This window comes from Typopeltis vanoorti, chromosome 9 (assembly GCF_054136105.1).
Source record: "Typopeltis vanoorti isolate ZY-2024b chromosome 9, IOZ_Tvanoo_1.0, whole genome shotgun sequence".
Taxonomy (NCBI): Eukaryota; Metazoa; Arthropoda; class Arachnida; order Uropygi; family Thelyphonidae; genus Typopeltis; species Typopeltis vanoorti.
This window is the reverse complement of record NC_143557.1, coordinates 64,799,908-64,814,408: the sequence shown is the minus strand read 5'-3', so window position 1 is coordinate 64,814,408 and position 14,501 is coordinate 64,799,908. Positions and strand designations below refer to the sequence as shown.

Below are 14,501 nucleotides of genomic sequence, written 5' to 3'. Positions count from 1 at the left end.
TTGCGTCTGTTCTCATGGCCTATTTGCTTGTATACCGAGCTTTTTTTTTCCTTATTACAGTTATCATGTTTGTTGTCCACCTTAGTGTGTTACATCGAGAATTGTCATATTATGGTCATTACTTTGATATAATATTTAATAAAATAAGTAGGACCCTCCCTCTGGTGGTTATGGTTATAGTTGTGTTTCTGCACGTAACATATACACGAGGTTAATGTTTTGATATTTTTTTATGGTCATGTAGCTTGAAATAGTAGGTGTTAGGTGAATTTAAATATCGGGTAGGTTCATTAAATATTAGCCGCTTTCTTTGTATGTCAATGTATATTTAAACACATATGTTCGCTTTTATTCGGTTTTACTGCTGAAATAATATGCAAATCATTTAAAGTAATCATTTCATTTATTTTCTTCGACCTGACATAATTTCAATTTTTAATTATATTATAGACATAGCAATGTTGTAATTAGTCATTACGCATCACGAGAATTCATACATAGAAATTAAAGTATTATCAAATTTCTACCTTTGATTTCTCGGACTTCAGTGTATTTTCCGTGTGAACACGTGTAGCGAAGCGGTGCTTACCCAAACACTGCTCGGCTCTGTTTAAAAATCAAAATGTTTGGAATAGGTTAACGCTAGTGGGTTTTCTTGTTCGATGTGTTCGGACTACAAAAGCAAAACAAGAAAAACTCCAAAATTTGTATTAAAAAAGAGGAATAGTCTCCCAAATTAATATTATCTAGATGGAACATGAGCGTTTTTTACGAAACTCATCGCTGCCAGCAGTGCATTGGGTAACTGGCAAAAAATAATATATAGTAAAGCTATTTGGTTTATATTAAGACTGGCACTTAGCATTCATTTGTTTTCTAGAATAATGATCGTGTTTGGTTTCTGTTGCCTTATGCAATGGTTGTACTCATAAATGTGACTTGCGGCTATCCTTACACTTCATTCCGCGCCAATTTATCATCCATTTTGTTTTGCGTTGTTTCGCATTATGCTGCATTATGTCAATTGTGATGTTATATTCTTCAGGAAAAGTAGTTGCTGATTTTTAAATAAGAGAAAAGACTCTACTGGCAAAAAATGTTAGAATTATTCATAGTATCCAAGGAATCCATTGTGGTGATTCAAAACCAAGGTCGGACATCATGTGCCAAAGGAAAATGTCGCATCAAAATCTCTACCAAAAATAGACTGTTTGGTCGCTGAATAGGATGAATTATTTAACCTTTTGTCTGTCTACAGTACCAAATGTGCTGTAAGTTCCAACCTTTTAGGGTGAGATGAATATTAAAATGTGTGCACATGCACTTTGTTGTAATAATAATAATAATTATTATTATTAAGAGAGACCTCCAGCAGTCAGAGACTCATTGAGGGAGGCCACATACTACACACACCAGCTATCATACTTATTCTTGAATTCATTCACACTGTTTGCACTCACAACATCCAATGGTAATCCATTCCAATCATGCACCATCCTCTGGTGAGAAAAATCTAGTTCTCACCCCCTTCGTAGTGGCCTTCATTCGCAGCCTCCAAGGATGCCCTCTTGTCCTTTCCCCACCACAAATTGAAAGATTTGTGGTGGGGAAAGGACAAGAGGGCATCAATTGAATCCTGTATGAGCCTTTCAGAAGTTTGTAAGCATCAATCATATTACCCCTCCTTCTCCATGTTTACTAGGATCTGCAGTCTATAAATTCTCAGTCTGTTTTCATAATCAGTATTCCACAATCCTGATATAATTTTTAGCACTCTCTTTTGTACTCTCTCCAATATATCAGAAGCACAATGGAAACAGGAGACCAGACCTGTGCACAATAGTCCAAGTGAGGGCTTATCAAGACCTTGTAAAGTTGTATTGAATGGCCCTTGAACTTCAACTTCGTATATTCTAACACTCCAAGATCCGTAGCCTCATTTCTTATAGCATAATCTGACTAGTATAATACGGCATTGGATATCTTATCACACCAAAGTAAATGACTTTACATTTACTGACATTGAACTGATACCCATTTTCCCATGCCCATAATTCCAGCCTATTCAAATCATTCTGCAAGTACTGTATATCAGCAGCATTCCTGATTACCCTACCTATCTTTGCATCATCAGCAAATAGCTGTATGTTGCTTATCAAATCCTTTCCAATATCATTGATGTACAGATTAAATAACAGCGGACCAACACTGATCCTTGTGGTACATCACTTGTTATGTGAGAACTTTAACAGACCCCTTATTTTGCAATCCGGAATTCATATATCCACCAGTTATTACAGAGGCTGCTCATCTGAGTAAACATTAATCTCTGACCATATGGTAACAGTTCCATTTGTTTAGTGGTGTGTGTTGGTCCTGCCTCAAGCTGTTCTAATTCTTTCCAGAGGTGCCCTATAAAAGATGAACGGTTTGTGTGCTGTTCATTCAAAGATTTGCAAATTCATTTTGTCAAAATACAGTGGTCCAGTCTTCCCTTGCAATATAGTGTGGAGTCATGTTGATACTTAGCTAGCCTAGGGTTCAATAACAGAATTCTTTGAAATGTTCATCTAATGATTGGGCACATTTTTCAGAGACCGGTTGCAGTGAATAACTAGAAGCATCTTTATATTATACCGTCATTATCACACACTTAACACATGAGATGTGTTAAGTATGTGATAATGACACTGATATATTTATGTGATACGAAGAGTGTGTTTTGATTCCAGTCATAGTGACTTTATCCCATCTCACAAGGCAAACCTTGTTGTACCATCATAGTACCATCAATATGATATGAAGTATGCAATGTTTTCATCCAGAATTGCATTACCTTACATTTTACATTAAATTCACATCCATTTTCCACACTGTCAATTTATTTAAATCTTCCTGTCAGATATCTACATCACAATTATCAACTGTTGGAAGTTTTTTCACTTGGTTATACTATAAATTAAACATACCAAAAAATTATATACTTGGTTTAATCCTTTATCCAAGTGTAAGACCTGAAGTATTTTCAGGATTGGAGAAACTTGTATAAGGAAGCTAAGACTCCACATCACTTGCTTTAGTATCCCATAATGCAAAGCACATCTTGCGGATATGTATAATGCTATGCATTATAGGAACGGTCACTATCCAGACCGGTTTCGACCTTTATTGAGTTCTCATCAGTGGAGCCAGACCCAGAGGTGATACCAATACTGTCTAGGTTAGCGTTTCTCAACCTTTCTAAGCCCAAGGACCAGTAAAATGCTTAAAACAATTCTACGGCCCACTAACTTACAGAGGCGTAGCTGGGGGGGGGGGGGGTTGGAAGTGATCCTCCTCAGGCAGCACTTTTTTTGCCATTTAAGAAATCTTGCCATACTGTCTATAAAACAGCAACCGAGTGATGAAATAGACTTTGACAATGTCATCGATGATTTTGCGAACAGAAAAGCAAGAAAAATAACATTTTAGAATGTTGAAATTAAAGTTTTACTTCAAAAATAAATATATTGTTTTTAATTTATTTCTCTATATGTCATTTTGACTTTTTGAAATTTTTTTAAAAACCTATGTAGGAATTACCAACATTTCGGAAAAACTGTGCCATTTATAACATAATCCAAAAGAATGTTTTGAATATATGGAAACATAATTAATTAAATTGGAAGTAAATGTTTAAAAGTGTATCATCATTGAACAGAGTTTTAATTTTTATTAAACAAATAAATAATATGATATAATTATGTTACTACTTAATTTTAATGATATGGTCGAGCTTCTCGGTCCTTGCAGAGTTGCTGGATATCTGGCTCAAGATTGGTCAACTTCAGTTGAAGATCGGCACACACACACACACATACGCAAAGACGATTTCAGTATTTTGTTTTTATTTGAAGGAGCGATGAAAATCCTTTCTCACAAAGATAGGTTGTAGAAAACTGCATGATGATTTTCAGTGCTGCTTCAAATAATTTGGGAAATTCACTTCTCACCGAAGGCAAGATCCCAAATTGAGCCAATCCAAGATCATGTAATTGCATTTTAAGTCTGCTGTCACTTGCTCAATTAAATTAACTGTTTCTATAACAAAGGGTTGTTCTCATGACTGCAAGCTTGAAATGGATTGCGAACCCACAGAAATTTCTTATAAAAGTTATTCGGAAAATATGTTTCGAAATTCCGTTTCAGATTTTTGAGGTGGTTTTGATAAACCCATTCAATTAATTAAATAAATTAATTTAAGTCTGCCTGCAGACCACCTGTCCCATTGTCTCAGACTACAGGTTGAGAAACACTGTTCTAGGTGATACCAAGGATAAAGTAAAGCAAGCTTTACTTCATCCTTGGAGTAAATGAGGCTTTATTTCATTTACTGGCTCCCATTGATGAGACCTCTATAATGTCGAAATCGGTCTGAGTAATGACCCTTCCCATAATGCATAGCAGTACCTGTAAGGATATGTACTTTGCATTATGGGATACTAAGGCAAGTGATGTGAAGTCATAAGCTTCTATATCCGAGTTGCCCCAGTCCTGAAAATCGTTTGGGCGCAAACTTGCTTGCTTACACTCGGATAAAAGAAGGAATGGATGATTTGATCGATAATGAAAATGGTGAGATAAATGCGAGTAGCGAAATTGCCCGTTTAAATGGCGCGATACACAGAGCCAAACGACAACTGGAGCGTATGCAAAAATGTGTGTTGAACGTACCGACAAATAACCGGCGGAAGTCTGTGACGGCAAACAATAGAATGTACGTAAACGTCAATAAAATGAAGGAGCGAGTGCTGTATGGGGATTCGCTATTAAGAGGCGTAATAATTGAGAGTTTAACGAAGTCGTACCAGCCGGGTGCGAACATAAAGGACGTCAGCGAATCTATTCGATTGCAAAAACAGAGGGTGAAAGAGATGATAATAGTGGCAGGAACGAATGATTTGAAAGAGGACAAAATGGAAATGATAGAGGATGTGAGGGAGTTGTTTGAGGTAGCAAAAGAGAAGAGTGAGAGAGTTAGGATGGTGAGTATCTTACCGCGGTATGACAGCGAAGTGTTTAGAAGGAGGGCCATAATTGCCAATGACTTTATGCGTGGGTTATGCATGGAGAGTGGTGTGGAATTTGTGGATGTGTGGAATGAGTTCGATGGGCGAAAGGACTTATATAAGATGGATGGGTTACATTTGAATGGAGTTGGTGTACGGAGACTTGAAAGAGTGTTGATGAATGATGTGGAAGTGGATGTACAGACTCAGGGAAACTAGATTTATTAAGAGGGGGAGGAGTAGATATGCAGACTTTAGGGGGGGCAGTTAAGTGTATGAATGAGTATATTATGCCCGGGCGAGTACGGCGGACAACAAATCAGAATGGGATAATTAGTATAAGGAATCAAAGTAGGGATGGGACAAATGGGCTTCTGCGATTCATGTACACTAATGCCAGGAGTATTAGGAACAAGAAGGAAGAGTTTTTGGCCATGGTTGGCACTTCCAGGCCACAGGTTGTCGGTATTAGTGAAACATGGCTGACAGAAGATGATAAAGCTAGTGGGATTGAATGCGATGGGTATAGCGTGTTCAGGAGTGACAGGGTGAATAAAAAGGGGGGAGGAGTGTTATTGATGATAGCTGATGAGCTTCAGCCAAGGAGTATAGAAGTTGAACTGCAGGATGGGGAAAAAAGCACATTTGAGGCTGTTTGGTGTGAGATACAATCTAGCAGAACAAAATATACAATTGGGTGCTGCTATAGACCGGGTGATGGAGTGGATGGTGGGAATAGTATGCATAAGCAAATAGAAGAAATGAATGGAAAGAGGGTAATTAATATGGGTGATTTCAATTATGGTAATATTGACTGGAAAGAGGAGAGGGCACATGGGAGGAAGGAATTGGATTTTATGCAGTTATTAAGGGACAACTATCTACGGCAACATGTATTGGAAAATACCAGGGGGCAGAGAGTGCTGGACCTAGTAATTGCAACTGAGAATGTGGCTGTAACGAACATGACCTTGTTGCCACCAATTGGTGAGAGTGACCATAAGGTCATGACTTGGGAGGTGGCTAAAGGAGTCGAATTTACAATTAAGACAGGGTATATGTGGAATTATCGGGCTGGTAAGTATGACAAGCTTAGGTGTGTGCTTGGCTCAATGCCATGGCATGTAAAACTGCAAGGGCTGGATGTTGATGGTGCATGGGAGGTGGTCAAGAACTGTTTGCAGGAGGCAATGGTTGACTGTATACCAAGAGTCAGAATAATAAATCAGGTAGGGGTTAAATGGATAAATAACACTATTAAGCTTGAGCTGCAAAAAAAGAAACAATTGTGGAGGGAATTTAAGGAGGTGACCATCAGGTGCATGAACAGTATAAAGCTCAGGCCAGGATGGTAACAAGGGTGGTAAGAAAAGCAAAAGCAAATTACGAAAGGAAATTGGCCATGCAGGCTAAAGAGAATCCCAAACAGTTTTTTCAATATGTTGCAAGTAAAAGGAAAAATGCTCATGGTAGAATGATCTTAAAAAATGCTGAGGGTAGGGAGGTAACTGAATCAGTCGATGTTGTGGAATTACTGAGCGAGCACTTTGCAAGAGTATATCATCCAGGTGGTGGCCTTGCGGAAATGGAGGAACCAACAGCTTATACTGGAATTGTGATGAATGAAGTAGAGGTAACTAGTCTGTTACAGAACCTCAATGTCAATACATCTGTGGGATTGGATGGTATACCAGCTCGTGTCGTACGTGAAGCGGCAAAAGAATTGTCAGTGCCCTTGACCATTATGTTTAATTTGAGCCTCAGGACTGGGTCAGTCCCAAGGGGGTGGAAAGAGGGGAAAATAGTTCCACTGCACAAAGGTGGTTCCAAGGCTGCTGTTGAAAATTACCGGCCAATCAGCATAACAGGAATCATTATCAAGGTCTTAGAGAAAATAGTCAAGAGGAAAATACAAGATTGGATAGAAGAAAATGGGATACTGTATCGGGGACAGCATGGTTTTGTGAAGGGTAGGTCATGCCTCAGTAACTTGCTCACGTATTATAACACAGTGACGGCTGAACTGGATAAGGGTAATGGGTTTACAGTGATTCTGCTGGACCTTGCTAAGGCCTTTGACAGGATACCACATGGAATTCTAATCAGTAAATTGCAGCATATGGGAATGGACATAGGGTTGGTGAGATGGATAGGAGGGTGGTTGACGGAGAGATATCAGAGAGTGGTTTACTCAGGAGTAGAGTCCACAAGACGGCCTGTGACTAGTGGTGTACCACAAGGATCTGTTCTTGGACCACTGCTGTTTAATTTGTTCATAAATGATATAGGAAAGGATCTGAGAGGAACAGTTCATTTGTTTGCGGATGATGCGAAGTTGGGTAGGGCAATAGTGAATGCAGATGACGTCAAAATTTTGCAGGATGATTTGGATAGATTGGAGGTCTGGGCTAGGGAGAATGGATGTCAATTTAATGTGGCAAAATGTAAGGTTATGCATTTTGGGGTGAAAAGATGGGAGGCAGTTTACTGCATTGGTGGAACCGTGCTCCAGGAAATTGATGAGGCACGAGATTTAGGAGTGTTGGTGGATAAGGAATTGAAATTTAGGGGACACATTGCAAAAGTGGCCAAATCAGCTCATCAAATCACTTGGTTGCTGAAGAATACGTTGACAAGCAGAGACAAGCAGGTTATTGTTCCTCTGTATCGAGCCTTGATAAGACCTCATCTCGACTACTGTGCTCAGATTTGGTCACCTAGGTTTCTTCTTGATGGGGAGGAGGTGGAGAGGATCCAGAGGCGAGTGACCAAGATGATAGCAGGTCTGTGGAATGAACCGTATGAGAACAGGTTGAGGATTTGTGGGTTGCAAAAATTGGTTGATAGGCGGAGGAGGGGAGATATGATTGAGACATTCAAATTACTGAAGGGTTTCTATAAAATTAATTCAGAAGATATTTTTGAGAACAGGGCTGGTTGTGGGAGGACTAGGGGACATCCATGGAAACTGGGCAAAAGTGTGGTTAGTAAAGGTGTTAGAGCTGGGTTCTTTACTTTTAGAGTAGTGAATGAGTGGAATGCGCTCCCTGAGTCTGTGGTGGATGCTGTGACAGTGAATGAGTTTAAGGCGAGGTATGATAGATACTGTATGAATGTCGAATAGTTATGATGAAAATGATTTGGGGCCTCCCTCGATGAGTCTAATGACTCCCTGGAGTTGCCCGTAATAATAATAATAATAATAATAATAAAGGATTAAACCAAGTATATAATTTCTTGGTATCTTTAATTCACCTTTATCAACTATTACCTTCACCAGTTTTTGCATCATCAGGAACAGCTGAATATTCCCTCTGAAATCTTCCACTGTATCATTAATGTACAAATTAAAGAGTAGTACAGAGCCCTGGGACACTACAATAGTCACTCTCATTTGCTTTGATTTCACTCTACCATCCATCCTCTGATGTCTATCAGCCACCTCCCTGTCTATGTCATAGTTTTCCATGTGGTATTCTGTCAAATGCCTTTGCAAAGTCCAGCAGTATCATGGTGTTGCCATTTCCTCTATCCAGTTATGATGTCACCTTATATAATGTGAATAAATTACTGAGGCAGGACTTCATCAAATTCCTGCCATGTTCCCTCAAGGGGTGTACAGGATATGATAGTACTACCTGAAAAAATTACATCATTACTAACTTCCTATCTAAAATTTTCCTCCAAATCAGTCTGTTACTTGTCAAGACTCCAACATTATCAATTCTTATATTTCTATTGTCTAAGGAACTTTGTACCGTATCAATCCACCTATATCTTGGTCTTCCTCTGGGTCGTTTTCCTGCCAACCTGCAGAGAACACTTGTTTTGCTAATCTTTTCTCTCCCATTCTATTTAAGTGACCATACCACCTGAGATTAGCTCTGCTAACGCATTCCTGGATGCTGACAATGTCAAGTTCTTTCCTAATATCCTCGTTTTTAATATGATATTGCCATTGATGCCATCTGTTCACGCCTCTAATCTTTCTCAGGACTCTCATATCTGCGGTCTCTAGTCTTTGGTCAAGTGTTTTACTTCTGACCCAGCTCTCAGATCCATAAGTTAAAATTGGTTTGAACACTGTCTTGTATACAGCTAATTTAGTGTACCGACTAATTTCTCTCTTATTCCATATGAATTTATTCAATTGACTTCCCACCATACCAGCTTTGCTGATTCTGTTGTCTATTTCCATATTTAATTTACCATCTTCACTAAAAAGCATGCCTAAGTAGCTGAAATGCTTTACTTTTTCCACAGGTTCTCCATTCACAACACAGTTGACATTTTCAATGATTCTGCCTATTTTCATTGTCTTTGAAATTGTCTTTTTATTGCTGACCTTCATACCATATCTATTACAACAGCTATTCAATTTAGTCAGAGAATCTTGCAGACTTGTAGCGGATTTATTTAGAAGTATAACATCATCCGCATAAAGCAAAGAGCTGACATTAACATCTCGAATTTTGATATCATGTTTAATACCACTTTCCTTCATAATGTGATCCATATAGATAATGAATAACAGAGGGGATAATGTACATCCTTGTCTCACACCAGATTTAACATTAAACCATCTTTCTGTACTTCAATTCTAACTGCTGACTTACAACTCAAATAAAGACTAAGTATTGCTTGATATAATGCCCCATTGACACCATATAACTGCATTGTATTGAATAGCTTCTCTCTTGGCACCTTGTCATATGCCTTTTCCAAATCGACAAAACTTAAATACAGATCTTTGTTATATTCCCATGCTTTCTCGACTATTTGTCGCAAAGTAAAGATCTGATCCTGACAGCCTCTATTTGGCCTGAATCCAGCTTGTTCTTCACCAAGCTTTTCTTCCACAATTCTTCTCAACCGTTTCTCAAGTATACTTGCATAGATCTTGCCAGGAACACTCAGTAGGGAAATACCTCTGTAATTCTCACATTCAGTTTTATTTCCCTTTTTATGTATGGGTACAATGAGAGCTCTACTCCAATCATTGGGAATTCGTCCCTCTGTCCAGGCTTTCTGAACTATGCAGTGCAGCCACTGTAAGACTTTTATACCACCATACTTCAGCATTTCTGGTCGAATATCATCTACTCCTGCTGCCTTTCCACATTTCAAGCCTTTGATGGCTTTTTCTACATCAAGTATGGATATGTATTCCTGACTGCATGCCTGGTCAGTGCTTTTTACCACTGTGCTGTCATCACTGCTTGTTTCATTTAGCAGTTTTTCAAAGTAATTACTCCATACTTCAAGGATATCTTTTTCTCCTGTTTTCATGTCACCTTTATCATCTCTAACTTCTTTTACAGCACTCTTTCCTCCATTCCTAAGCTTCTTCAACAACTTCCAGAATATTTTGCCACCTTCTTGATATTTATTTTCTATATTCTTGCCAAGTCCTCCCTTGACGTTTGTTTAGCTAGTTTTACAGTGTTTAGCATTCTTCCATTTGTCTCTATATTCTCTAAGAGCACAAGCTGACTTATTTGACATTAACTTTTGATATGCTTTCTTCTTTTCCTTCACTGCCTCTTTAACTTCCTGTGTCCACTAGGGAGTTCTGATTTTTTTATCCTTGCAGACAACCTCACCACATGCCTTTCTGGCAAAATCAATCAATGTTTTCTTCAGAGTTTGCCACCGAATCTCCAAGGTTTGATTCCTGTTCTCAAACTCTTTCATTTTTTTTTCAATAATCTTTCTGTATTTTAGTCTACAGTTCGCATCTGACAGCTGCTCAACTTTTATTCCCTTTAAAACTTTCTTACATGTTATTCTTTTGAATATGGAATTCAATTTTATCCTGCTCAAGACTAAATAGTGATCACTTCCAATTTCAAATCCTCTGTACACTCTGGTGTCTTGCAGCAGGGAGATAGTCAATGAGACTTTTCTTATTCCTAGCCTCTTCTCTCCATGTGAATTTGTGCACATTTTTATGTTGGAACATGGTGTTAGTAATAACCAGTCCATGTCCTGAGCAGAAATCCAACAGATATTTGCCATTATTATTAGCTTTGCTCTTTTCTCCAAATTTTCCCCAAATATTTTTGTATGTCTCACAATCATTTCCTACTCTGCTATTTAGATCCCCAACAAGGACCAACTTTTCCTTTTTCATTATGTCAGTTGCTTTTTCTAAAGCATCAAAAAATTCCTCCACTTCTACCTTAATAGAACCTTCTGTGTGACCATTGGCACAAATAAGTCTCATTGTCCAGTTCCCCATTCTCATATTTGCCCACATTACTCTACTTGAGATTGACTGCCATTCAAGAAGATTAGCCCCGTATTTTGTGTTGAATACTATGGCTACTCCCTCTTTTCCTTGATTGTCATTGCCTGAATATAACATTTTGTATTTATTGCTCAGAAAGATCTCACCAGTTTTGGTCTTTTTTTGTTTCAGTCACCCCTATTATGTCGATCTGGTACTTATCTAATTCCTCAGCTAGCTCCATTTCTTTGCCATTCAGGCTTCTTACGTTGATAGTACCGATCTTTAACTCTGGTGATGTTGAGTTGGGGTTTGTTTTCAGATTTGTTCCAGTAGCTGACTTTTTGCTGTTCGCCCTGGTTCCCTGGCGAAAACAACGGGGGCCTTGTTTAACCGGGCGACGCCCCAGCCGGCATGAAATTTTGTCATGTTGTACCATCATTTTTTATTTTGGTTTAATCAATAAGAATACAATTTGGTCGGCTAAATCCCAAATTGTCAGCCCATCCTCGTTCATTCAGTATCCAAGTAGATACCCAACAGGGTGCACCACGAGATGGTGAGGATTGGACATTAGGTCAGAAGCCCTGGTCGGTTCTCCGCATTCCTTTAAAGGCTATGTGAAGGTCTCCTCTCAGTTATACAGCTTTGACCCTTAAGCACCCCGAGGCAGGACTTACCGTTTACAAAGCCATGCTCTCCCCTGTAGAGTATCACATTGCTATCCACTCATTCCTGAATATTACTTTTAACCAACTTTTCCAGTACTTTCACCACTGCCACTCCAGAGATACTAATTGGTCTGTAATTTGCTACTTCTATCTTGGCGCCATCTTTATGTAATGGAACTATCATCTTCTTTCCATTCCCTTAGAATTTTACTAGAGCTGAGACTTAGATGAAACAACTTCGTCAGAGGCACTGCTAATTCGCTGGCATGTTCTCATAGCACATAAGCTGACATGCTGTCCAGGCCCACTGCTGTATTCACATTGATATTTTTCAATATACAGAGTACCTCCAGTTCATCTACCCCATTTCTCACATCAGTCTGTTGCATCAGTAACTGCAAAGTCACCACATTGATGATATACCCTTACAAAATGATCACTTAGTAATTGAACTATTTCTTCTCCTTCTTTCTTAAGAAGACAAATGGATGAAGTACTCTGAAATAATAACTTTCATATATTATAATTTATTATAATATATTATATTATATAATGTATTATAAGGCCTGCGTTGTTTTCTCCAGAGAACCAGGGCGAACAGCAAAAAGTCGGCTACTGGAACAAATCCTAAAACACACCATAACTCAATATCACCAGAATTGAAGATCAGTACTATCCACATAAGAAACCTGAATGGCAAAGAAATTGAGCTAGCTGAGGAATTAGATAAGTACCAGATCGACATAATAGGGGTGACTGAAACAAAAAAGACCAAAACTGGTGAGCTCTTTCTGAGCAATAAATACAAAATGTTATATTCAGGCAATAAATAAATAAATTCCGTGTGATGATACAGCATTTCCCCCTTTATCTGGGAGTTCACGGTACCATCTACTCCCCCCAAATTTTATCCGGGCTCCGGAATCGGCATAGACTGATGAATCAGACTGGCTGGGTTAGTATTCCTGACTGTAATCCGTGTGTCTCCTCAGACCAGTTTGCCTGCTTGCGGAATGAAAAACACCAGATAAACTGGCAGAAAAATCCCTGCTGTGCACACCCAAGACCGGCTAACTTGGCTATGGCTGAAGAAGATCCTTGAGCTCCTCACGTCGTTGATGGGAATCGAACCTACGACACTCCTTTCCCAGGCATATGGTTGCGAAGTGCAAAGCCACTAGGCTAACTGTGTGGACTATTCAGGCAATGACAATCAAGGAAAAGAAGGAGTAGCTATAGTATTCAACACTAAATATGAGGCTAATCTTCTTGAATGGCAGGCAATTTCAAGTAGTGATGTGGGCAAATATCAGAATGGGGAACTGGACAATGAGACTTATTTGTGTCTATGGCCCCACAGAAGGTTCTTCTAAGGTAGAAGTGGAGGAATTTTTTTGAGGCTTTAGAAAAAGCAACTGACACAATGAAAAATGAAAAGTTGGTCCTTGTTGGGGATCTAAATAGCAGAGTAGGAAATGATTGTCAGACATATAAAAATATTTTGGGAAAAGTTGGAGAAAAGAGCAAAGCTAATAATAATGGCAAATGCTTGGATTTCTGCTCAGGACATGGACTGGTTATTACTAACACCATATTCCAACATAAAAATGTGCATAAATTCACATGGAGAGAAGAGACAAGGAATAAGAAAAGTCTCATTGACTATATTTTTGTTGATAGTGATGTTTTCTCTCTGGTGCAGGACACTAGAGTGTACAGAGGATTTGAAATTGGAAGTGATCAGCATTTAGTCTTAAGCAGGATAAAATTGAATTTCATATCGAAAAGAAGAACATATAAGATAGTTTTAAAACGAACTGTAGACTAAAATATACAAAGATTATTCAAGAAAAAATGAAAGAGTTTGAGAACAGGAATCAAACCTGGAGATTCAGTGGCAAGCTCTGAAGAAAACCTCGATTGATTCTGCCAGATAGGCATGTGGTGAGGTTGTCTGCAAGGATAGAAAAATCAGAACTCCCTAGTGGACACAGGAAGTTAAAGAGGCAGTCAAGGGAAAGAAGAAAGCATATCAAAAGTTCCTGTCAAATAAGTCAGCTTGTGCTCTTAGAGAATACAGAGACAAATGTACGAAAGCTAAACACTGTGTAAAACTAACTAAACAAAAGTCATGTGAAGACTTTGGTAAGAACAAAAGAAAATAAATATCAAGAAGTGGCAAGATATTCTGGAGGTTGTTGAAGAAGCTCCGAAATTGAGATAAGAGTGCTGTAAAAGGAATTAGAGATGATAAAGGTGATATGAAAACTGGAGAAAAGGATATCCTTGAAGTATGGAGTAATTATTTCGAAAAATTGCTAAATGAAATTAGCAGTGATGATAGCACATTGATAAAAAACACTGACCAGTCATGCAATGAGGAATACATATCCATGCTTGAAGTAGAAAAAGCCATCAAAAGTCTGAAATGTGGAAAGGCAGCAGGAGTAGATGACATTAGACCAGAAATGCTCAAGTATGGAGGTATAAAAGTTTTAGTGGCTATAGTGCAGAGGGTCTGGACAAAAGGACAAATTCCAGATGATTGGAGTA

At 38.6% G+C, this 14,501-nt stretch overlaps 1 protein-coding gene across 1 annotated transcript in view; it reads left to right on the top strand.

Moving 5' to 3' along the window:
- Positions 1–268: 268 nt before the first annotated feature.
- LOC150103097 (putative ATP-dependent RNA helicase TDRD12) overlaps positions 269–14,501 on the top strand; it is a 623,943-nt gene continuing 609,710 nt past the window's right edge. The window contains exon 1 of the mRNA XM_090397898.1: positions 269–281. The gene's annotated coding sequence lies outside the window, so the exon portion shown is untranslated. The remainder of the gene's footprint in view (positions 282–14,501) is intronic.